General features: G+C 38.0%; 2 long non-coding RNA genes across 4 annotated transcripts; one reads left to right on the forward strand and one right to left on the reverse strand.

The window, feature by feature from the left end:
* Window positions 1-2,634: 2,634 nt before the first annotated feature.
* LOC127987179 (uncharacterized) lies at window positions 2,635-5,872 on the forward strand. Its single transcript, XR_008161090.1, has 2 exons — window positions 2,635-2,954; window positions 4,728-5,872. It is a non-coding gene; the product is annotated as an uncharacterized LOC127987179 (long non-coding RNA).
* Window positions 5,873-6,808: 936 nt separating this feature from the next.
* On the reverse strand, window positions 6,809-11,542 carry LOC127987176 (uncharacterized). Of its 3 annotated transcripts, none has more exons than XR_008161087.1 (3): window positions 10,868-11,542; window positions 9,940-10,710; window positions 6,809-9,114 (listed from the first exon to the last, which is right to left on the reverse strand). It is a non-coding gene; the product is annotated as an uncharacterized LOC127987176 (long non-coding RNA). The 3 variants fall into 3 exon arrangements; XR_008161085.1 differs by lacking the exon at window positions 10,868-11,542 and having other exon boundaries at window positions 9,940-10,470; window positions 10,580-10,852; XR_008161086.1 differs by lacking the exon at window positions 10,868-11,542 and having other exon boundaries at window positions 6,809-7,925; window positions 8,935-9,114; window positions 9,940-10,852.
* Window positions 11,543-25,375: the final 13,833 nt, after the last annotated feature.

Consider the following 25,375-nt stretch of genomic DNA (forward strand, 5'->3'; position numbering starts at 1 on the left):
GTATAAACAGTGGCTTGAAATAATGTCAATTGCAAAAAGACGGAAAAAAAATGTAACTGGAAAAGGGATGCCATAAAACTGAAAAATTAGTTGTAAATTAAATGTTAAATTTTAGTGAAATCATTGTTTATCCTACAGGCCAAAAGTTACATATTTAAGGGACATGCTAAATATTTGCGTCTCCATACATTATTCTAAAAAAAAGTTTGATCAACATGAAGATCCCCATTCCTTTAAGACTTTGAGACTTTAGATTTTTAATTTTAAAAATCCTTTAAGATTTTTTTTTTATCCTCCAATGTGTGGATATTTCTTGTCGAAGTGAATTTCTCGCTATATCAGCATAGTTTGTGGCTAAACATTTTGTAAAGCCTGCATTTTTCTGAATTGTACCAATATGTTTCCAATAATATTCATTGTTTCACTGTTATGTGGAACACATCTCTTGCAGCTCAGTCAACAAACTCATCTGCAAAGTTCATCTGTTGACTTAAAATGTTGAAAACATTCATATATATGAAATATATATATATATATATATATATATATATATATATATATATATATATATATATATATATATATATATATATATATATATAAAACGCCAACACAAGATTACATCAATATAGATCTAAATATGCAAACTTGCTCAATCACTTAGGCTGCTGGCGCCCTCTATAGGCATTTACATTACATATTGTACATACGTTTATTGTTTAGATGAACATTCCTTTATGTATTTTAACAGTGTTCAGTGTAACCATATGATTACTCGCTTTTAATGTTTTATTTAAACCAATTATTGCCTCATCGTTACAGATATTTTAAGTCTACTTTTAAAGATTTACAGTTTAAGCAAATATTTCAAGTCTTTTCTGTATTACAAAAAAAAAAAAAAATCATCAGTAGATTGCTCATTTAACAAAATAATCGTTAGTGACAGCCCAATTTAAAGTGTTTCAAAATGCACCTGAATTTTTAATACACTTCTTTAACAATTTTATTAAAATACCTTTTCATTACCTTCTATTGACCAAAATTATTTAGCTCAATGGTTGATATGCACATTTTATGGTCGACATGACTCTGAAAACAGGACAAACTGAGAACCGTAACAGAGTGTTAAGTAAAATTATTAACATAACCAATATATCAAAAGTAAAACCTCAGAATGGCACAAATCAGAATAATGTTTAATAATTAATGTGTGTGAATTTATGTTGATGTTATTGTGAAAATACAACTAATTTTCAGCTCTGTTGATGGTGTATAATTTGTAGTAAAATAATGTAAAACCAAAAAATTATTTAATTTAACTCTATTTGAGGTATTTTGTGTCACAGTCAGTTGAGGCGGTTTACTTATCACGCGTCTGTTGAGGTGACGTCAGTTGAGGCGGCGTACTGATCACGCGTCAGTTGAGGCGGCGTACTGATCACGCGTCTGTTGAGGCGGCGTACTGATCACGCGTCTGTTGAGGCGGCGTACTGATCACGCGTCTGTTGAGGCGACGTACTCTTATGACACGCAAAAGTACACGACTGTCGACTTCGGCAGGTAATCCTGTCACATTCCACCCGCCATATGAGACAGTTTGAACGTCCCTGTTTCGTCCCTCATCTGCCATTTCCATTCCAACACTTGAAAAATGCAGTCCTTTATCTTTTATCATCAGACCTGACCAGTGCTGGGCAGTAACTAGTTACATGTAACTATTGCAAAATAAATGTAGCAATTTGTTAATGTAATGTAAAATGTAATTAAATCACAGTTAATTATGATATTGTTAATGATTACAAAGGGAGTTACATTTGAATATTTTCACACATACATATTTAAAATATGAGACACCAATGTTTCTGGAGTTGAAGACACAGAATATGACACATGCTTATTCCATAACTGTTTTATTTCCTATTTTGGTTTATGTAAATTATTTATTTATTTAATTTTATTTTTAGATTAACTGCCTTTTTTTCCAAAGCATTGTTAGATGCCAATGTTTCCTGTCATAGCTATGCAAAGATTTGATTTCAAAAACAGTATCATAGCTATTAAACTATATCTTATGATTTTAAATCTGTATTTAACCTAAAAAATATTGCAAAGTAAAAAGAGCTGCTAAAGTCCTATTTTGAGGTGGTTGTACTTTACAATTAAATTATAGTCTTAATTCAAGTGAAGAAGGATTCTAAAATCTGAGAGTAATCAGTGTTGAGTACCACTGTAACATTAACCCTGCCTGCTTTAAATGATTCAAAATAATCAACATTTGAAAACAATAGAAATTTAGAAAAGTAATCAAAAAGTAATCAAAAAGTAATCAAATGTAATCAGTTACATTACTTAAAGTCACTTGAAACAGTGACACTACATATTACATTTTAAATAATTTAATTTGTAATCTGTAACCTATAACATTTCCAAAGTAACCTTCCCAACACTGGACCTGACACCTTGCAACTCAGACAAAGAGAGTTGACAAAATCAACTCATATTGGATTTTAAAGGGTATTTTTGCCTAAAACAAAACTGTAATGATAACAGATTGCAAAAAAAAAAAAAAATGTTTTGATTTGCTGATTGATATATATATATATATATATTTTTTTTTTTTTTTTTTTTTTTTTTTTTTACTATATAGATTTGAATACATTGTAAAATAAAGTTAATGTTAAATTAATTAATTTTCATTTCTGGAAAAAGAAAATAGGAGTAACTTCTGTAATGAAAAATGTCATTAAATCAGGAGTCTGTTTTCAGTATTTAAACATCAAAATCATGATGCTTAATCATGATGATATAAACTTTCAATAATATAATTGAACAGAGCTACAATTCGGTTTATGCATGAATGAAGAAAATATGTTTGCATCCCAGGAGCTCTACTAGAATGTTATAGAGTGAATGCCAAGGAAAACATGAAGAAAAAAAAGTGAAAAATAACACAGGTAAGACAAATTAATAAATTATTTTCATTTACGTATTAAATTGTTTATTTGTGCTATATAAATAAACTTGTATTGTATATATAAACTGTTGGTAAGACGACAAGAAAAGTTATTTAGGAAATAAATTATTTTAGTGATTGCATTTAAGACTGCTACACTACATGGAGCTCTAATAAAAAAGTAATATAGCCACACTGGAGATAGGATCCAAGCAGCAGTCGATCAAATGAGCACATGACCGAATGACGTCACTTTAGGGCACGCGGCATGTATCCATGGCAACGCTCAGCCGCTAATGACTAGAGGTGTGCGATACCGCTAGATTTGGTATCGATCCGATACCAAGTAAATACAGGGCCAGTATCGCCGATACCAATACCAATACTTTTTAATAATTAAGGTGGATCCGTCTTCAACCTAAATCTAAATGAATTTTCATGACTTTTAATTTGTTTTTGTGATTTGCATTTTGGGTTATTAATCAGTACTACAAAAGCTTTTGTTCAGAAACAACTTTTGGTTACTTCTGTTTTTTTTAAATAAACAAAGTTACAAAATGATTACTTCACAAATATAAAAAAAAAGTAAAAACAAATTCTCTTTTCAAGTAGCATGTTAATAAAAAAATGTTTCTCCTCTTTAGTGCACTTCTTTTCAGGATTTTTTTTTCTTAAACAAAGTCATACTTCACAATGTAAAACAAATTCTCCTTGTACAAAATTCCTGAAGCTGACATCTTCCACTATGGAAAGAGGCTGCAGGTCCTTCACAATCATTTCTGATAGGCGCCTTGTAATATCCACTGCTCTTGGAGAATCAGCTATTGATAAAATAATAAATAATAAAAATAATTAAGTCTGGTGCACATCACTATGTGTAGTTTAAATATAGAAACTAGTATCCCTTTCACAGCTAACACAAAAAGGGTAGATCGGCCTGAAAATACAGCCATACAACGCTCCTCTTTCTCTCCGCCTCTGACTGACTGCTGTTAGAAATGCGCGGCTGAGCGGTGCGCGCGCCTGACTGCTGGTGGTAGCGCTAGTGGTGAGTCACGTGACGGTACAACACAGGAGAGGGGCGGAGAGCAGTGTCGAGCACGAGCAGCACTCTTGAGAGCTTGCTCTGCTCTGTGACAGTAGCAGCATTTTGATAAACACGGCCAGGTCGCAAAACGAGAGAAACTGAAACTTAAGTATCGATATTTTCCCGTTGGTATCGATCAATACCGATACCAACGTTGGTATCGATATTATCGATATTAGTATCGATCTGCCCACCTCTACTAATGACAGTTAACGGTCATCTGGTGATTTCCTCAGACACGGCTTTGAGTTTTCGCTTTTGTTTGGTCAAAAAAGGTATTTATTCTTTTATATTATTAGACATTATAGATACCTTAACTACTGTTTATCTCCTAATGCTTACATTTGATCAAGTTTACCTTTTTAAACCTTTGCTGAAGTTGGCCCACGCAGCTGCTGAGGTTAGGCTATGTGAACACTTTCTAAGCTAACGTTAGCTTGTAAAGCTGAAATGATTAAACGTATATAATACTGGCAGATATTAAACTTAAATATTTAATTTCCATATGGTAAAAATACACACTGAGACGCCTATATGCGGCAAAAAGGCATGTCCGCTACATTTCGGACCGCTTGGTCTAAATCCAAACTGTCAACAGTCTTTACAAATCGTTTGTCAATGGATAAACGACAGTCCTAGATATATAAAGTCATAACACTACTGAATGTGTTCATTTTGTTGTTTTAGGTTAAAAGACAATGGGAAGAAATGCCATCGACTAACCACAGCTGACAACCAGAGACGCGGACACGCCAAAAAACACACACACACAATCACACACGAAAATACCCTTACGAAAATTAACCATGGTTTTACTACAAATAAAACCAAAAAACCATAGTTACTGTAGTTAAACCATAGTAACCACAAATTAACCATGGTTTTGCTATATTAACCATACACTGTAAAAAATATGTGTAATTTTAACTGTAAAATTTTGTAAAAACGCTACGGAAAAAAACTGATAATAGGTTAACAGTAAGTTCCCGTACTATATACAGGGAAAAACTGTAAAAGATCTAACAAAGCATTTAATGTAAATTTACAGTAAAATTCTGTTAATTATACAGCTTTTAGAAGTAAAAAAAAGAACAAATCAATGTATAATTTACAGTCTAAAACTGTAAACTGATATTCCCAGAATTCCCTGCGTGACACTCCACGTTTGAAAGTATTTTGTTTAAATAATCATGTTTTTAAATAGTTCTTGTTATCAGTTATGTACATTTGAGCTTTATGTTACATCTTCTGTTGCTTAATGAAAGTTTTTTGCATTATTTAAGTATCACGTGTGTTACCATGATGGTGTTTTGTGTTTCCATAAATGTGCACCTTCTATATGTTAATATATACTTCTGCTTGTGGTGAAGCTACTTGTGATGAGCTTTGATACTTCATGTGGCTTTCTCTTATACAGTACCATCTTTATTATTATGGTGGTTGTCAGTATTTTCAAGGTACAAAACAGATTTAATTTTGTGTGTTGTTGAATTTACTGGTTTATATTCACATTTTCTTGTTTGTAAATTACAGCTTTATATTGTAAAATTAACAGTTTTTGACGTAAATGTGTTTACAGTTTTCTGTATTTTTACAAAATTATTCTGGCAACCACAGCTGCCAAAAAGTTTTTGTAAAAACAACAAGAAATTTTTTACAGTGTAGTTTAACCATGGTATTTGTAGTAAATCTGTGGTTTTACAAATGGCAGTCAATACGCCAAAAAACCATGGGTTACTACAGTTTTACTATAATAAAACCATGGTTATTTTTCGTAAGGGTAGCCCTGCAACTTTACCATTGTTCAATTAAAATAAATCTATTTTGCTTCATACAGCGTGTCTGTTGTCTTTGATTAGCTTAAAAGTACAATAAAATGACATTCAGGGGATTTAAAGTGAAAGTCCCCTAAACGTCCCGAATGTCCGCTGCACGTCCTGTGAACGTCCCCTTGAACGTCCGCGGGACGTCTTCGCGAACGTCCGCTCGACGTCAAGCGGACCCTACACGCTGACGTCCGGGGGACGTTCGCAGAGGCCATTTAGGGGACGTCCTGGGGACCTTTTTTTGTTAGCTGGGATTGCATTGTTTTAGCGTTATTGTGAAGTTTGATTAATATTATATTTTGTTGTAATATTATTTGTTGTATCTAAATAAGTTGCATGTATGTATAGGCTATCTGAAATTGTAATGAAAGTAATTATTTAGTTTTCTTTCGATTATTAAACTATTATTTCTGATTCTGCTTCAGATTAATAACGCATTGCGCGTATCTGAGAACTGATGTCTGTGTGTTTCAGACCCTGGCTGGCTGTGCACTGAAGTGTATATGACAATAAAGCAGTAAATCTCAATGTATTTATTTTTATGTATTTTAGCAACTGTATTTTAAATAGGCCTACCCTGCTAACAACATTACGTAACTGTTACGTAACTGCGACGTAATCTGGTGACCAAAGTTTCGTCGTGGCGACGTAACTAGTTACGTCGTGGCAACCGGAAAAGTGAAAGGTGCGTATACGTCGCCACAACGTAACTTTGTGACGTTGCCAGTAAGTAACTGCGACGTTGTGGCAACGTCGCGGATCGGTGGTCGTGTGCTGGTAATCAGTTGGTCATTTTTTTAAATAATTATTCTATGGGCGGACATGCAGCACTTGAACCTAATGTATGTCCTCATATGCCCAAACTAATTTAAAGGATGTTTCAGCAGCTGTGAATGATGAATACATAGTCGAAATTAATTCAGTTAATTTATTAACAAGCAAATATGAACAGTAATACACCCAGATTATTAATAAAAACAGGATATTCAGCGAAATATGAATGAAAGCATTCAGCCCATACAGAAGCACATAGATTGAGATATATTAATAATAAATACATTTCCATATATTGAAATATCTATACCCTTCTGTAAGCATCCAGGGTCAAAACATTATGCACAACATGCAAGTCTTAGTAGGCACTCAGTACATTGCATTTAAATATTATCATTAACAATGCACACATTCATCAACTAATCACAAGATCCCACAATAATCTTCAGCTAATCACACCCTTAACCAAACCACTACAAATAATTCATTGAAAATAATATGCAATAGCTTATGAACAGATGTATTATAGCAAATCAAGTTTAATGAATCTCACACCTATCATACAGCATTATGGCCAGTTCACACTGCCACAAAAATATATCTAAATATATACAGTATTGTTCAAAATAATAGCAGTACAATGTGACTAACCAGAATAATCAAGGTTTTTCGTATATTTTTTTATTGCTACGTGGCAAACAAGTTACCAGTAGGTTCAGTAGATTCTCAGAAAACAAATGAGACCCAGCATTCATGATATGCACGCTCTTAAGGCTGTGCAATTGGGCAATTAGTTGAATTAGTTGAAAGGTGTGTGTTCAAAAAAATAGCAGTGTGGCATTCAATCACTGAGGTCATCAATTTTGTGAAGAAACAGGTGTGAATCAGGTGGCCCCTATTTAAGGATGAAGCCAACACTTGTTGAACATGCATTTGAAAGCTGAGGAAAATGGGTCGTTCAAGACATTGTTCAGAAGAACAGCGTACTTTGATTAAAAAGTTGATTAGAGAGGGGAAAACCTATAAAAAGGTGCAAAAAATGATAGGCTGTTCAGCTAAAATGATCTCCAATGCCTTAAAATGGAGAGCAAAACCAGAGAGACGTGGAAGAAAACGGAAGACAACCATCAAAATGGATAGAAGAATAACCAGAATGGCAAAGGCTCAGCCAATGATCACCTCCAGGATGATCAAAGACAGTCTGGAGTTACCTGTAAGTACTGTGACAGTTAGAAGACGTCTGTGTGAAGCTAATCTATTTTCAAGAATCCCCCGCAAAGTCCCTCTGTTAAAAAAAAGGCATGTGCAGAAGAGGTTACAATTTGCCAAAGAACACATCAACTGGCCTAAAGAGAAATGGAGGAACATTTTGTGGACTGATGAGAGTAAAATTGTTCTTTTTGGGTCCAAGGGCCACAGGCAGTTTGTGAGACGACCCCCAAACTCTGAATTCAAGCCACAGTACACAGTGAAGACAGTGAAGCATGGAGGTGCAAGCATCATGATATGGGCATGTTTCTCCTACTATGGTGTTGGGCCTATTTATCGCATACCAGGGATCATGGATCAGTTTGCATATGTTAAAATACTTGAAGAGGTCATGTTGCCCTATGCTGAAGAGGACATGCCCTTGAAATGGTTGTTTCAACAAGACAATGACCCAAAACACACTAGTAAACGGGCAAAGTCTTGGTTCCAAACCAACAAAATTAATGTTATGGAGTGGCCAGCCCAATCTCCAGACCTTAATCCAATTGAGAACTTGTGGGGTGATATCAAAAATGCTGTTTCTGAAGCAAAACCAAGAAATGTGAATGAATTGTGGAATGTTGTTAAAGAATCATGGAGTGGAATAACAGCTGAGAGGTGCCACAAGTTGGTTGACTCCATGCCACACAGATGTCAAGCAGTTTTAAAAAACTGTGGTCATACAACTAAATATTAGTTTAGTGATTCACAGGATTGCTAAATCCCAGAAAAAAAAAAATGTTTGTACAAAATAGTTTTGAGTTTGTACAGTCAAAGGTAGACACTGCTATTTTTTTGAACACACCCCTTTCAACTAATTGCCCAATTGCACAGCCTTAAGAGCGTGCATATCATGAATGCTGGGTCTTGTTTGTTTTCTGACAATCTACTGAACCTACTGGTAACTTGTTTGCCACGTAGCAATAAAAAATATACTAAAAACCTTGATTATTCTGGTTAGTCACATTGTACTGCTATTATTTTGAACAATACTGTATATGTTTAAGCAATTAACATTAAATTCTAAAATCTTAAGTAATTCTTACTTTCTCTATTCTTGCAATATTCTAGTGTTCATGTCCCTGAGTAATAACTGCATCCACCGAAGTCTGAAGAGCTGAAGAACACAATATGCTTGTAGACAGCGATCCTCGTGAGAGAGAGGTCTGGTGTGGAGGGTGGATCTGGAACTGACTTCTCTTGATTATCTCTTTTCACAAACTGCCCTGAAATACAATTCAAACATTAACAATGATTGTTATAAATGTAATGTAAGGCTCTTAAACTCATAATGCTCATTTTGGAAATATAGTTAATATCACTAATATGCAGCATGCACGATACAAGGAAGTGGTCAGTAATTACACTTTGAGGTATTATATCTATGTCAGTAAGGCTACCTTTAAGAAAAAATAAAATGAATAAATTAAGTTGTGTTATGCATTCAAATAGTTAGACATGCTAAAATACAGAATTTGTTAACAATAATAATAAAAAATAATATGCTGGGGAAAAAATTAGGGCCCTAAATATGTTTTTTTTTTAATGTTTAATAAATTGATGTGAAAATGTATGTACTACGAAAAAGGAGTAGAGAAAAATGAAATATGTATTTTATCATTGAGGATTTCTTAAAAAATATATATATATATATCGTCTCGCTCTCATGAACCCAGTCTCGTGTTTCGTCTCATCTTGTGGGATAAGTGTCTCATCACACCCCTAGTAGCCAGAGCAAGAGATAAATTAGATTTCTTTTGCATGTCTGACAGTCTAAAATTAAGCAGAAGTATTTCGAAAGAGTTAAACCTGTATCCTGTTTTCTGGGTAACATTGAGAATATCACTATATATTGTTGCAACACCCCCGCCACGACCAGTCTGACGGGGCTCATGCTTATAACAGTAGTTTGGTGGAGTTTAGACTAATGCTAAAGCAAAAATGCCTGTCAAAATTAACACTGGGACAAACACAATCTTTATTGTAGTAGTACTTCTATTTGAGCGTGTAGAACAAAATTCATCATAACAGTTATTTGAGAATTGGCTTACTAGTCATATGGAGCGAAGTGTCCTGGAGATGTTGTCCAACAGGAGATCTAAAAAGCCTAGCTCCCAGAAAAGATTCCAATTATTAACAAAAGGCAGTTTCTGTTCTTTACACCATGACTATAACCATTCGTTTAAAGCAAAAAGTCTGCTGAACCTTTCATGTCCTCATCTATACGTGGGAAGTGGTCCTGACACGATGATCATCATGCAGGGGATATGCTGCGCACTGTCTTGATCAGGCTCCTGAAGTCCCTCTTCAGCGTCTCCGTCCACTCTGATGCCCACCTCACTCTTCAGGATCACGGGAATCTGTGCAGAAATATCAAGAACATGAGCACCAGGGAAGTAGTCAGTGTGGACTTTACCTTCAGCTAACATAGCGCAAACGTGCCGGACGATGGAGTCTCCGATGATCACAGCGTTGTGTTCTGTCTCGCGAAGTGGAGCGAATCGGGTTCTGGTGGAGATCCTGAAGACCGGAGGCGGCGGATGGAGAGAGGTCGTCGCCCAGGGCCTGGATCATGTCTTACACTATGAAATAGGGTGAAGGACATCTGGGAAGATCGTGTCCTGGGTGCACCGGGCCTTTGCAGAGAACTACACAGAGTAGAGGTGGTAGTAGGGTTAGCGGTATACTTACCCTGGACTTATGAGCATCAACCCCTGAATATTTCCAGCACAGCTCTCCACTTGCTCAGCGGGGCCTGCTTCTCCACAATATCATGGATCTGTATCTTCACGGCCTCCAGCTCCTTATTAGAAATAAACAAACTAGAGAATAGGGGAAATGCAGAAAAGAAAAATAGCAATATGGAAAACATACAAAAATCTTTAGATACCAGAATTCACATGTTTAGATTTTACAAATGCATGATGATATATTGTAAAAAATAAATATGAAGTTATTTAATAAGCTTTGTAGCATCACATGTGTTTTCTATCTCTGTCAGCAGCTCCCGTTAGACATTTTCTTGGAACTTCTCCTCTGTTTTAGAGGGTTTTTAAGACACTCCTGAAATCACTGTACAATTTTTTTATCAATATTTGTTTACAATGATAAATCAGAACAAGCTTGAAACAGTGGTTTGAAATAGTTTCAGCCCATTTTAGACCGCGAGTGACGTCACTGATAGACTCTACAGTGCAGATTTTTAGGTTAAATTAATTAGCTTAACTTTACTTCATTTATCTATTGACAAATTACCATCAAAAACATTTACAAAACGATCAAAACCGATCCTTTACGCATAAGATGTAATTAAAAGGCCAAACTTTCATTAATAAGGGCTCAAATCTAATATGCTATAACGTTAATTATGTTTCTATGCTAGCGTAATACTTGATAGCAGACATTTCAGGAAAAATACCATAATCACAGAGGTATAAATATTAACAAAAAGTACTTAAAGTAGACTGTGGATGATATTAACGTGTTACTTAGCAAATCTGTCGCAGTTGTTGCACTGTAAAACCCGACAAGTTAACTTAACTCAAACCGTTTGAGTAAACAGATTGCCTTGATTTAAACCCTGTAAGTTTTAAAACCTTGCATTCAAGTAATTAAGTGATTAACTAAGTGCTGATTGAGAATTAGTGATGAACAACTGCTGTTAACAAACAGAATCACTGAAGAAAAGAGAAACACAAGAACTACTACAACTGACTTCAGACACAGTCTTAGATGAAATCAACTGAAATAAAATACATGAAATCTCTCAAGATCTGATTAAACAACCCACAAACAGCATCACCAGCTCCACTTATTAATAACCAGACTGACTTTATTTCTGTCAGACGTCTACAGAAGATTTTATTGAGAATGAACTAAGGTTTAGATGTTGATTTATTGTTTCATTTGAAGTAACCATGTTAGAGATCACTGTTTGTATTAGTTGGGCTCTTGACCCTTGACTTCTGTCTTAGTCTTTTTTCTGGCTGTTATAACCATGTGTTTCTAAAACATATTTGTTGTAACTCAAAAGCCCAGAAGAAAAGCCATCAGATGTTAACCTGTACCTAGATGTAGGTTGTTTTACTTTATATTGGTGATGATAATCATCAATTATTGAACTGCTGGAAGTCTAATCTCTGATGAAATAAGCGTTGTGTAATCTGATTTATTATAGTAAAAGTGATTCGAAAGCCAGTGGTTCTGTAATAAGCAGTTAATACAAAGACTTTCCAAACAGTTTGGTCTTCTGCAGTTCCAAACAGTCACACAAAGACATCAATAATCAGAATATGAACCTCAACAATGGTGACCATAAAAAAAATGCTGCAGAGCATGCTGGGCGCCATGGATGAGTTTTGTACTACAATAGTACCCAGCATGCATTGCAGCATGTTTTTTTGTCACCATTGTTGAGGTTCATATTCTGATTATTGATGTCTGTGTTTGACCAGTTACTGGAATAGAAGACAAGTGTATGTGTACAAAATGTTTATGAAGTCATTTTTATATTAACTATCACATAATCACTGGCTCTTACACTGTAAAACCCGACAAGTTAACTTAACTCAAATCGTTTGAGTAAACCGATTGCCTTGACTGTAATACCTGACAAGTAAACTTAACTCAAACGGTTTGAGTAAACAGATATCCTTAAGTTATGTTAACTCAAACCGTTTGAGGAAACCGATTGCCTTAAACCATTTAAGTTGAAAAAACTAACAGTTATGAGTATTCTGAACTTAATTCAGTTGAGTTCCCTGAAAGAAGATATACATTGCAATTAAGTGATTAAGTGATTAATTGAGCTTTAGTGATGAACACCTGCTGTTAACAAACATAATTACTGAAGAAAAGAGAGAAAGGAACAACAGCTGATTCAGACACAGCCTTACTCAAACCTGACAAGTTATGTTAACTCAAACCATTTGAGGAAACTGATTGCCTTAAACCGTTTAAGTTGAAAAAACTAACAGTAATGAGTACTCTGAACTTAATTCAGTTGAGTTCACTGAAAGAAGATATACATTGCAATTAAGTGATTAAGCGATTAACTAAGTGCTGATTGAGAATTAGTTATGAACAGCTGCTGTTAACAAACAGAATCACTGAAGAAAAGAGAAACACAAGAACTACTACAACTGACTTCAGACACAGACTTAGATGAAATCAACTGAAATAAAATACATGAAATCTCTCAAGATCTGATTAAACAACCCCACAAACAGCGTCACCAGCTCCACTTATTAATAACCAGACTGACTTTATTTCTGTCAGACGTCTACAGAAGATCTTATTGAGAATGAACTAAGGTTTAGATGTTGATTTATTGTTTCATTTGAAGTAACCATGTTAGAGATCAGTGTTTGCTTTAGTTGGGCTCTTGACCCTTGATTTCTGTCTTAGTCTTTTCTCTGGCTGTTATAACCGTGTGTTTCTAAAACACATTTGTTGTAACTCAAAAGCCCAGAAGAAATACCATCAGGTGTTAACCTGTACCTAGACGTAGGCTGTTATACTTCATATAGGTGATGATAATTATTCATTATTCACAAATATTGATCTGTACAGAGTCTAATCTCTGAGGAAACAAATGTGTAATTAGTAGAAGTGGATCTAATACAAGTGACACTAAGAGTCTGTGATAATCAGTTAATATGAAAATGGCTTCATAAAAATTTTGTACACATACATTTGTGTTCCATCCCAGTAGTTGGTCAGACACAGACATCAATAATCAGAATATGAACCTCAACAATGGTGACAAAAAAACATGCTGCAATGCATGCTGGGTACTATTGTAGTACAAAACTCATCCATGGCGCCCAGCATGCTCTGCAGCATTTTTTTTTTTTTTTTTTTATGGTCACCATTGTTGAGGTTCATATTCTGATTATTGATGTTTTTGTGTGACTGTTTGACACCGTGGAAGACCACACTGTTTGGAAAGTCATTGTATTAACTGATTATTACAGAACCACTGGCTTTCGAATCACTTTTACTATAATCAATCAAATTACACAACACATATTTCATCAGAGATTAGACTCATAGCAGTTCAATTATTGATGATTATCATCACCAATATAAAGTATAACAACCTACATCTAGATAAAGATTAACACCTGATGGCATTTTTTCTGGGCTTTTGAGTTACAACAAATGTGTTTTAGAAACACACGGTTATAACAGCCAGAGAAAAGACTAAGACAGAAATCAAGGGTCAAGAGCCCAACTAAAGCAAACACTGATCTCTAACATGGTTACTTCAAATGAAACAATAAATCAACATCTAAACCTTAGTTCATTCTCAATAAGATCTTCTGTAGACGTCTGACAGAAATAAAGTCAGTCTGGTTATTAATAAGTGGAGCTGGTGACGCTGTTTGTGGGGTTGTTTAATCAGATCTTGAGAGATTTCATGTATTTTATTTCAGTTGATTTCATCTAAGTCTGTGTCTGAAGTCAGTTGTAGTAGTTCTTGTGTTTCTCTTTTCTTCAGTGATTCTGTTTGTTAACAGCAGCTGTTCATCACTAATTCTCAATCAGCACTTAGTTAATCACTTAATTACTTGAATGCAAAGTTTTAAAACTTACAGGGTTTAAATCAAGGCAATCTGTTTACTCAAACGATTTGAGTTAAGTTAACTTGTCGGGGTTTACAGTGTATATTCATTCATAAAGCTGAACAGCAAATTTGGCACAGTTCGGAATAACAAATAAAAAATAGGGCTGTATAATTAAACCAAAATAACTAAATAGACTATTTTTAATACATAATATGTGGTTTTTGTCTTCAGATGTATCTGCAAATAGTCTCGTTTAACTGCACATATGCCACAAATTTAAACCGACAGTGTCCAATTGATTTTGCCTTTTTAAATTTTTTTTTTTTTTTTATTACCGGCATGTCCTTGTAACATTCTCGGATAAGCCAATATTTATTCTCACATTGTACACGCTGCGACCATGCGAGCATCTGCGATTTTCTCCAAAGAGGAAAATAAATCACCTGTTAGCTTTTACCAGTGTTGTAGTCGAGTCACCAACTGTCGAGTCCGAGTCGAGTCTCGAGTCTCAGTGTTCGAGTCCGAGTCCAAGTCCGAGTCACCAAAGAAGAGTCCGAGTCGAGTCCAAGTCGAGTCACCATTACCAGAGTTCGAGTCCGAGTCGAGTCTCGAGTCCCGTATTGGAATTTTTTGTATTTTTTTTGAGGAAACAATAGCAACCAACTGAGTTGGTAGGCATTGAAGTCCATTATATGAAGAAAACATCCTGAAATGTTTTCCTTAAAATACATAATTTAAGAAAAAATGCCATGGATATCCTGGATGGCATTGGGAGGAGTAAATGATTAGGAAATGTTCATTTTTATGTGAACTAATCCTTTAACACTGTATTACAGAAATACGCTCGGCGAAAAAAAAGAAACGTGCATATTACAATGAGTGTGTGTGTGTGAGAGAGAGAGAGAGAGTGTGTGTGTGTGAGAGAGAGAGAGAGAGAGAGAGAGAGAGAGAGAGAGCGTTTTTTTGTGAGTGATCGAGTGATTTAGCGTCAGTGCGTTTGTATGTGTTCAAGTGAATGTGTGTGTGTGGCAGCACGCGCTTGGTCAGAAAGCAAAGTGTAACGATAAGGGCCATTCAAATATCGCGTCTTTTGCATGCTCAAGTTCGTTATTTCCAATGTACTGTAGGCACGCGGTATGCTCGCTCATAATGGAAGCGTATGCGCGCTCATAACGGCAGCATCCAGGCGCGTCCGCACCACATCGCGTTAAAAACATCTAAACTTTTCAGAATGCCGCAAGCGCACCGCGGGTCATGTGACAAGAACTAATCAATCAGCTTTATCCTTTCCCGCAAGTGCCCGAGCGCTTCAAGTGCGCTTTGGAAAAATAGTAAAGTGAAAGTAAAGTGAGTGACGTCAGTGAGTGTGTTGTCAAGCAAAGAGACCGAGCGGTAGCAATGTCTGTGAGCGGCCGGTCTTGGGCACGAAACATTTTTTATAACATTTTTAGTCAAAAACAACGTGATGAATGCTCAAGTCCGATTTTATATATCCTTGAGTCCGAGTCCAAGTACGAGTGATCAGTCCACGAGTCCAAGTCGAGTCACGAGTCCAGAGAATGGAGTCTCGAGTCGGACTCGAGTCCAAAGAATAGTGACTCGAGTCGGACTCGAGTCCGAGTCCAGGACTCGAGTACTCCATCACTGGCTTTTACAACCGCAAACATTGCACCGTGTAAGCTAGGGCTGTGCAATTAATCACATTCGATTGTCGTGCATATATCGTCAGTAAAGCCGGTCCCATGATTAGAAGTAAATCACCATCACTGCTTTCAGCGGCTTTCACTACACAGAGCCGTAGTTAACCGACAAACTAGGTGATGTCGCATTTGAAATCGAATGCGATTCATCTGCGATGATTAGGGCGATTTTGCTTAATTGTCAGTGAGCTATGGCTCTGTGTAGTGACAGCCGCTCAATCTGAAAGCAGATGATGGCTATTTACTTCTAATCACAGGACTGGCTTTACTGACTAGATGCACATGACAATCTAATGTGATTAATTTCACAGCCCTAGTGTAAACCTGCCTTTTAAATGAGCACGGCCAATCGTAAATTGATTCTATAGTGTATTTTAGAAGTACAACCCGTTTCATGTCTTTAAGTCACAGATGATTCAGACTTGTTGCAGAATGTAGCTTTAATTTGATATACACCAAAATAATTAGAAGTTGTCTGACAGTTGAAACCTACTTACAATGCTGGGTGATGGTGGGCGAGTAGCTCTGAAAAGAGCTTTTGGGGTGTATGTAGTTGCTGTTGACACAATATGAGTGAGATATTACAAATGTCTTTACATATTAACATGTATTATTTTCATTAATAATTATTGACTAAACAGTATATTATGAACATGGTAAATCAGAAATGCAAGATGACTGCCTAACAGATCACTTACAAAAGTGATACTGTATATTGTTTCAAATACTCCAGTATCAATATATTGATACTTTTGACAACACTACTAGTCATTAATGCAGGATGCTATATTGTACTTTAGAAGAACAACATATTTTATGTGTTTATTAAGAAACTGATGACACTGATTTGCTGCACAATGTAAATTTTATTCATCTTAACCCAAATAGATAAAAGGTGTCTGACAGTCAGTAGAAACATACTTACAAAGCCAGGGACACTGGGCGATGTGGCTCTGAAAAGAGTCTTTGGGTTGTCTGTAGGTGCCACTGACAAACAAGCAGAAGGAGGAAAAGTAGGAGACCTTACTGAATTTGATTGAGATATTGAAAACATATGTATGAATAAAAATAAATAAATGCAATTTTCAGCAGTCATTGTTCACTAAAATGAGCACGGCCAATCATAAATGCAGGATACTACCTTGAATTTTAGAAAAACAACACTTTTCATGTCTTTTAAGACAACGATGACTCAGACTTATTATGCTAACAGGAATGTCAAAGATAAACTGAAGTAAAACTCTTAAGAATGTGACTAGCATTTAAAAAACATCTTATTGCAAAGGATTCCAGTTATACGTTCTCAGACATTTTATCCACTTTTCAGGGTTTATACAGAGATTCTTAAATTGAATGTACTACCTTTTTACCACCTATTTTACTACCATCACAATATTTTTACTACTGTTACTCCTGCCGGTTTGCCCCTGCTGGCTCTGCTACACAGTGCAGATGTTAATTGGGCAACAGGTGTATTCAATCCTCGACTAACTCACCAGAGTATAAAGACCGGTGACTTGTAATGCGAGGAGGCTAGCTTCGCCCTCACTTCTCCCAACTTTGTCATTTGTACATTTTTATTTTCTCATTAATCATCCCCTTTGCTATATTTGTTTATTTAATAACCACACGCGTGTGTCCTATTTTTCCCCTAGACGTCAGTTTCTTTTGTTGTTTATTTGGTTTGATAATAAATTGTTTTATTGTTAAAGAATATGTTGTCTGCCTCTTTTATGTTGCGGTCTACGAGCCAGCCGTAACATAAAAATGGGGCCTCGTTCGAGATTTTTTTTTAGCTTTTTCTGAGGGAGTATTTTTATTGTCTCTTCAGGATTTCTGTAAGAGTCAGTTTTCACTCCGGTTAGTTAGAGTGTTTCAGCTGGGCTGTGTGTGAGCGGTCCTTCCATCGGAACACTGTTTGTTGTTTTGTTGATTTTTTTTTTGTATTTTATTGATTTTGTTTTGTATTTTATTTGGAGTTTTCTGAAGGAAATCCTGGGTGGGGGTACGCTTCTCGCGCAGCTAAACTCATTTGGAGTATGGTTGTTACGAGGTTCAGCGTTTCAAGTCGCCTCGAGCCCGGCAGTCCTTTGAAGACTAGCTAGGATATAGTTTCAACAGGCAGGTATATCGGAGATGTAAAGCTGATTGAAATCCTGGTGAGTACTTTATATTTCTCCCTGATTTGTTTAATCTTATTACAAAGAGCATGTTTCCGCGTGTGGTTTAAGTTGCCCATTTATATAGGAATTAGATGATTGTGTAGACCGGTTAAAATATAAAATTTAATTAGTTTACACTACAATCTTCTGTTGGGGACAATAGCGCTGATCGATGAAGCAGATACATTTGAAACAGCTGTTGTAACCTAATGAGTATGACCGATTGTCTACTGAAGTAAATTAGCACTGCATTGAGTGGTTATACAGAGCTTATATTCCTATTAAAATTGTGCATTTATCGTCCTCCTTATAACACTGAAATTGTTGCAGTGACGTTAAGGTCTGTCTGATTAATTTGAAGAATAAAAGCAGGATTTATGTCTTGGGCTTATTAATTCACTTGATCTTTATGAGGGTTCTAGTGGTATAGTGGATTGAGCTAGGTAATTGAATAGTTATTTGTTTAGGCTGTTTTCTGACATTGGTCTTGGAAGTGTTTTATCAGAATTATTTGGTTTTATTGTGGTCAACTTATTAACTAATCTTCATTTTGTATTAAACTAGTTCAAGATGACTTCCATTCAGGGATTGAATGTAGAACTTTCTGAGAAGTTTCTAGATAGGTGCACCAAAGAACAACTTTTAGAAATCGCAGAGAGTCAAGCGATCATTTTGACTAGCAATGATAAGAAGCGCAAGGAGGATTTGTTAAAGGCTGTTAAAAGCCAGTTGATAGCCAAAGGAATTCTGGTAGAATTTGTTGAATTTGCTCGGTGGTGTCAGTCTCAGAAAGCAGAAACCTTTAACCAGTTAAGGGAGTTAATTCTTGTAGAAGAATTTAAAAACTGTGTACCAGGGTCTGTGTCTACTTATTTGAATGAGCAGAAGGCTCTTACATTAGCTGATGCAGCGGTGTTGGCTGATGAATTTGTTCTGACTCACAGAGTTTCTTTTTCTGATAGAGGTTTAGGTGACCCGAGTAGAAGGTTATCTCGGAATCGGTGGACGCCTCCAGTGAGTACATCAAATATGGTGTGAGGTGTGCCCCTGTGGCAAGTCCGAATTTATCAGAGAAGAAAGGTAAAGTGATCTGCTTTTATTGTCACAAGGTAGGACATAAAATCTCTGAATTAATCAGACAGACCTTAACGTCACTGAACGCTTTAAAGAAGTCTGCTAAGCCAGTTGGATTGGTTGGACTTAAACCGCTGGAGGTTCATGTTCACCAACAGAAATTTGAGACTAAGAACGGGCTCTCCCATCAGGTAGATGTTGGAGATAATTATACGGAGTATGCTCCATGTATTACTAACGGTAGTGTGTCTTTGCTAGGACAGGAAGGAAAAGTTTCTCTGAAGATTCTGAGAGACACTGGAGCTTCTCAATCATTTCTGCTAAAGGGAGTTCTTCCACTTTCCGCTCAGACTGCGACCGGGAAGGATGTGTTAATTAGGGGGATAGAAATGACTTTCTTAAAAGTTCCCTTACACAAGGTACATCTTACCTCTGATCTTGTGACTGGTGATGTAATTGTTGGAGTACGGTCTTCCCTTCCCTTGAGACCTTTTTCTTATTTTTGGGTAAAATAAAACCCCTTTTTTGTTGGCAATCCTGTGTCCTCGTGCCTTACTACTTGGCGATATCCGACACTGTGCCAGGGGTTTCTTTTATCCTGGGGAACAATCTTGCTCGAGGAAATGTCTGGGGTACATCAAAATCTGTACCATCTGCTGTTGTTGTTTCCACACCCATGTCTGCAGACGTTCCTGATGAATGTGGGAAGAGATTTCCCCATGTGTTTCCTTCCTGTGCTGTCACCCGAGCCAGAGGAAAACAACTTAAAGCTGACCGACCGTGTGAAGGTGAACTTGATCTACATCCTGACAGTGAGGTAACCGTGGAGAAGTCGTTACTTGTTCATTCTGAGGATGCTGTAGATAGAGGTAGTTTTGTTCCATCAAATCAGATTGATGGAGGGACAGTTAAAGAACCACTTGGTATGACCTTGGCAGATAACACCATTTCTGAATCATCAGATTTATTTTCTGAGTATTTTTTCTCTCGGGAGAAAGAAGTATCAGCGGATCTTTTATCCTCTATTTTTCATGTCTCTAGAGAGAACCTGATCCAAGAACAGTTAGCTGATATAACACTTAAACCTTTGTTCTCAATGGTTCGTATTGAGGGAGATATTGAGACTCCGTTACCTTCTTGCTACTTCCTAAAAGATGGGATGTTGCTGAGACGTTGGGTCAGTGAATCTGAACCCCTTACTAAGGTTTATGTTCAGGTGGTAGTTCCTCTTAAATTCAGACAGTCTGTGGTCGGGTTAGCTCATGATGGAGTGGCTGGACATATGGGGGTGAGGAAAACGTATGATCGATTGCAATGCAGGTTCTTTTGGCCTGGCTTAAAAAGAGACGTGGCAAAATATATTAGAACTTGTCATGTGTGCCAACTCACTGGTAAGCCAAACCAGAAAATCCCTGTGGCTCTTCTCCAACCTATTCCAGCTATATCAAAACCATTTGAGTATTTGCAAATTGATTGCGTAGGTACTTTACCTAGATCAAAATCTGGTCATTTTTATCTACTCACAGTTATGTGTCTATCTACCAGGTATCCAGCTGTATATCCCGTTAGGTCCATCAATACAAAATCCATTCTCAAAGCTTTAACTGCCTTTATGTCAACATTTGGCATTCCTAGAGTCATCCAGTCTGACCAGGGCTCTAATTTTATGAGTCGTCAGTTTGCGAAGGCTTTGCGACAACTGAAAATCAGTCATAATATTTCCAGTGCATACCATCCTCAGAGTCAAGGGGCCCTCGAGAGATTTCATCAGACCCTGAAGTCCTTGTTACGGTCATACTGTGTGGAGCTTGGGTCTGATTGGGAGGAGGGGCTGCCTTGGTTGCTTATGGGAGTTAGAGAGGTTACTCGAGAGCATTGGATTTAGTCCAAATGACTTGGTATTTGGTCATGAAGTTTGTGGTCCTACTGCAGTTTTAGCTGACAACTGGATTCCTTCTGAACCCTCCCAAAACGTGCTGGATTTTGTGAGTGGTTTTCGATATCGGCTGTATGAGGCTCAACAATTGCTCAGAGAAAACTGGGGAAGTCACAGTGTAAGATGAAGAGGTTGTTTAACAAACGAGCAGTGGATCGGAAATTTAAGGTTGGAGACCAAGTGTTAGCTTTGTTGCCACTTGTAAGTAACCCTTTTCAAGCCCGTTTTGCAGGTCCTTATCTGGTCCTCAAATGCCTTTCTGGACAGAATTATCTTTTGAAAACCCCAGAACGACGCAAAGGAGTACAGGTTTGCCACATTAACCTTTTAAAACCTTATTTTTCTCCTGCATCTTCTGTGGGCTTAGTAACAGCTGTGCCAGACGTTTCTTCACATTTGAGTGAGGAGGGGATTTCCTCTTCAGAGAGTTCCTCCTTGAATTGTTTGGGGGATGATTGTGTTCACGGTCCTTCTCGAGGGGTTATTGAAGGACGATTGAATAATTCTGAAATGTATCCAAAATTGGTTAATCATTTACCGCATCTATCTCAGTCTCAGAAAACTGACATTCTTCGGTTGGTGGAGTCTTTTCCTCACTTTTTTTCTGATGTGCCTAGTTGCACTACCGTTATTGAACACGATATTGATGTGGGGTCCGCTCTACCAATTAAACAGCATGCGTATAGGGTAAACCCTATGAAACGGTACTTGTTGAAAAAAGAGGTGACTTACTTGTTAGACAACAACTGATGATCGCTGGCGCCGATACAGGATGGCTGCCTCCGTGACGAGCTCCGCATATGTTTTTGTGTTTTTGTTAGTTTGTCCTGTCTTTAGTTATATTCCTGCCATCAGTTTCACCAGGGAAGAACTGCTGAACATTCGGCAGAACGCACCACAAGATGTTTTTCCGGATTTCAATTATTCAGATGTTTTAGTGAACGTTGTTATCGGAGGAGCGGCGGCGCTGATCAAGCGCTTCAGGACGCGCAGACGGGGGAAGCGAGCGGGAGCGCTCGTCAGACTCAGGAAGCGCGGATTTCGAACGCCGTTGCCTAGCATCCATCTGGCAAATCTCTGCTCTCTACCCAACAAAACGGACGAACTCCTTCTGCTTTCTCGGACTAATAAGGATTTCACACACTCTGCTGCTCTGTGTTTCACGGAAACCTGGCTGAATGACACCATACCGGACAGCGCGCTCCATCTGCCGGGCTTTCAGCTGTTTAGAGCGGATCGCGAATCAGAATCCACTAGGAAATCGCGCGGCGGCGGGACATGCTTTTACATCAATGAACGGTGGTGTACAGATGTAACTGTGTTAAAGAAGACGTGCTGCTCAAATCTCGAAACACTCTTCATTAACTGCAAGCCATTCTATTCGCCGCGGGAGTTTCACTCGTTCATTCTGGTCAGTGTTTACATCCATCCTCAAGCGCATGTGAGCTCAGCTTTACAGAAACTCGCTGATCAGATCACAGAGACAGAACAACAACACCCTGACTCTGTTTTAATGATTCTCGGGGACTTTAATAAAGCCAATCTGTCCCGTGAACTGCCAAAATACAGACAGCATGTTTCATGTCCCACAAGAGACAGTAATATATTGGATCACTGTTACACCACAATAAAGGATGCATTTCACTCTGTTCCACGAGCAGCTTTGGGACGTTCTGATCACCTTCTGGTTCATCTTATACCGTCCTACAGGCAGAAACTAAAATCAGCTAAACCTGTATCAAGGACTGTAAAAAGATGGACTAATGAAGCAGAGCAGGATTTACAATCTTGTTTTGACCTCACTGATTGGAGTGTTTTTGAAGCTGCTGCCACCGATCTGGATGAACTCACAGAGACTGTAACCTCATATATCAGTTTCTGTGAGGATATGTGTATTCCTACAAAGACTCAACTAATTTACAATAATGACAAACCGTGGTTCACTGCAAAACTCAGACAGCTCCGTCAGGCCAAAGAAGATGCTTACGTGAAGGGGGACAATGTCTTGTATAAACAGGCTAAATACACATTGGAAAAGGAGATCAAAGTGGCAAAGAGGAATTATTCTGAAAAAATAAGGACTCAGTTCACTTCCAACGACTCCGCATCAGTGTGGAAAAGTCTAAAGAAGATCACCAATTACAAGTCACCACCCCCCAGCACCGTAGAGAATCAACGACTGGCAGACGATCTGAACGAGTTTTACAGCAGGTTTGAAAGAACACCCATCACCTGCCCTGAACGCCTCCCCACAAAACCATTCACACCCTTCACAACTCCTGCAACCAGCCCTGAATGCCTGTCCAAACTACCGTTCACACCATTAACAGCTCCTGCAACCCATCCTGAACACTTCTCCAATCAAGCACTCTCACCATTCTCACCTCCTGCATCCCCCCTCTCCCCCACACCTGCAATTCAGATCAGCGAGGATGCGGTGCGCCAGGTCTTCCAGAAGCAGAAAAGGAAAAAAGCACCAGGCCCAGATTGTGTTACACCAGCCTGTCTGAAATCCTGTGCTGACCAGCTGGCCCCCATCTTCACACAGATCTTCAACAGATCGCTGGAGCTGTGCGAAGTCCCTTCATGCCTCAAACGTTCCACCATCATCCCCATCCCTAAGAAACCCAAAATTACAGGACTAAATGACTACAGGCCTGTGGCTCTAACGTCTGTAGTCATGAAGTCATTTGAAAAACTGGTGCTGGCCCACCTGAAGGACATCACTGGGCCCTTGCTGGATCCTCTTCAGTTTGCCTACAGAGCAAACAGGTCTGTGGACGATGCAGTAAACATTGGACTGCATTATGTTCTGCAACACCTAGACAGACCGGGGACTTATGTGAGGATCCTGTTTGTGGACTTCAGCTCGGCCTTCAACACGATCATCCCAAACCTCCTCCTGCCCAAACTAAATCAGCTCTCCGTGCCCACCTCCGTCTGTCAGTGGATCAACAGCTTCCTGACAGACAGGCAGCAGCTAGTGAGGTTGGGAAAATACACATCCAGCACCCGTACAATCAGCACCGGAGCTCCCCAGGGCTGCGTTCTCTCCCCACTGCTCTTCTCCCTGTACACCAACGATTGCACATCTAAGGACCCCTCTGTCAAGCTCCTGAAGTTTGCAGATGACACCACACTCATCGGCCTCATTCAGGACTGTGACGAGTCTGCTTACAGACAGGAGGTAAAAGAGCTGGCTGTCTGGTGCAGTCTCAACAACCTGGAGCTTAACACGCTCAAAACAGTGGAGATGATCGTGGACTTCAGGAGAGACCCCTCTGCACTCCCCCCACTCACCATCATGAACAGCCCTGTGACTGCAGTGGAGTCATTCAGGTTCCTGGGAACCACCATCTCTCAGGACCTGAAGTGGGACATTCACATTGACTCCATCGTAAAAAAGGCCCAGCAGAGGTTGTACTTTCTCCGCCAGCTGAGGAAGTTTAACCTGCCACAGGAGCTGCTGAAACAGTTCTACTCCACCATCATTGAATCCATCCTCTGCACTTCAGTACCTGTCTGGTTCAGCTCAGCTTCTAAATCTGACCTCAGAAGACTACAGAGAGTAGTCCGGACTGCTGAGCGAATCATCGGTTCAACTCTCCCATCTATTCAAGAACTGTACTTATCCAGAGTGAGAAAAAGGGCTGTCAAAATCACTCTGGACCCCTCACATCCAGCACACTCCCTCTTTGAACTGTTGCCATCTGGTCGACACTACAGAGCACTGAGCACTAGAACGACCAGACACAGGACCAGTTTCTTCCCTCAGGCAATCCATCTTATGAACAGCTGACAATAATGGCGAACACACTACACTTTATATTTATATACACACACACTTTATTTATCTAACACACATACTTAGTATACACTTAAATTTTGCACACAATATATATGTACATACATAACTTCACTTTGTAATATACCTGCCTACAATTGTCATTTGTATATTGTCATTCACTGTCTACATATTTGTATTTTTTATTCTTTTATTATGTGTTTTATGTTCTGTCGCTGTCATTCTGTTGTACTGCGGAGCT

This window comes from Carassius gibelio, chromosome B22 (assembly GCF_023724105.1).
Source record: "Carassius gibelio isolate Cgi1373 ecotype wild population from Czech Republic chromosome B22, carGib1.2-hapl.c, whole genome shotgun sequence".
Lineage (NCBI taxonomy): Eukaryota > Metazoa > Chordata > Actinopteri > Cypriniformes > Cyprinidae > Carassius > Carassius gibelio.